Genomic DNA, 941 nt, shown 5'->3' on the forward strand with positions numbered 1-941 from the left:
ATAAAGCCAAGTCATAAAAAAAAAAAAAAAAAAAAAAAAAAAAGAGGAGAGAGAGAGAGAGAGAGTGAGAAAAGAAAACAACAATCAAACAAGCAGCCTAGGAGTGAAAGTGGGTGCATTGCAAATAAATAAATAAATAAGGGGAGTCAAAAAACATCTCTGCTAGTAAGCTTTGAAATGTAAAGGGGCCTGTAAGGGCAACAAAGTAATGGGGAACTATTTTTCCTCTGTCAGCTCAGATCAGTCACTTTTTTATATATATATATATATATATATAAAAAACATGCTTCTGAAAACGGTTTCTCCAACTCACTTTATCACAAACACTTTGGAAGTCGCATCCATTAAACCACAGACACAATTTTTGAGGAACACACACACCACAAGAGGAGCAGCGATGCTTTCCTTTCCTATTCTAGATGCACGAACGGCAGCTTTTTGATTTTCAAGAGCAGCAGCCCTTTGCCTCCCTCAGCATTTCAGCGGCAGCTTTCTAAGCAGGTGAAAAGCTGCGTAGGAAACACGGCGCTGCCAAATCGCAGGACAAGCGACAGAGCCAGTTATCCGGACAGCACGCTGGCCCCCCCCACGAGAAAACACGGCGCTTTATAGCTATGTATTTATAGTATATCTCTTCCCCTTGCAGTGCGGCGACCRGCCCTGCTCGCGGTGCAGCCGGGCGCCCCGGGGAAAGGGGACCCACGCGGGCGCTTTGCTCCGCTGCTCCCCGCCTGGCAAACCGTTTGGGGTTTTATTTTTGTTTTTTGTTTTGTTTTTGAAAAATAACTCACCTCCTCTCTCCGCAACAAACCCCGCGTCCCGGCGCGTGGGAACCCCCCACGAGAGGCGCGTGTTGGGGCGAGGCACAGCGCAGCCCTGGCTCCCACTGCCCCCGCCGCGGCCGCCTCCCTCCCCGCGCCGTGCGCCCCCGCTCCGTGGGC

General features: G+C 49.8%; 1 protein-coding gene across 1 annotated transcript in view; it reads right to left on the reverse strand.

Moving 5' to 3' along the window:
- The window catches only part of KLHL25 (kelch like family member 25), a 21,259-nt gene extending 20,387 nt beyond the window's left edge, over positions 1-872 (reverse strand). The window contains exon 1 of the mRNA XM_085308659.1: positions 792-872. The gene's annotated coding sequence lies outside the window, so the exon portion shown is untranslated. The remainder of the gene's footprint in view (positions 1-791) is intronic.
- Positions 873-941: the final 69 nt, after the last annotated feature.

The sequence above is a fragment of the Rhea americana genome, unplaced genomic scaffold, assembly GCF_003343005.1.
Source record: "Rhea americana isolate MKP2758 unplaced genomic scaffold, rheAme1 scaffold_28, whole genome shotgun sequence".
Taxonomy (NCBI): Eukaryota; Metazoa; Chordata; class Aves; order Rheiformes; family Rheidae; genus Rhea; species Rhea americana.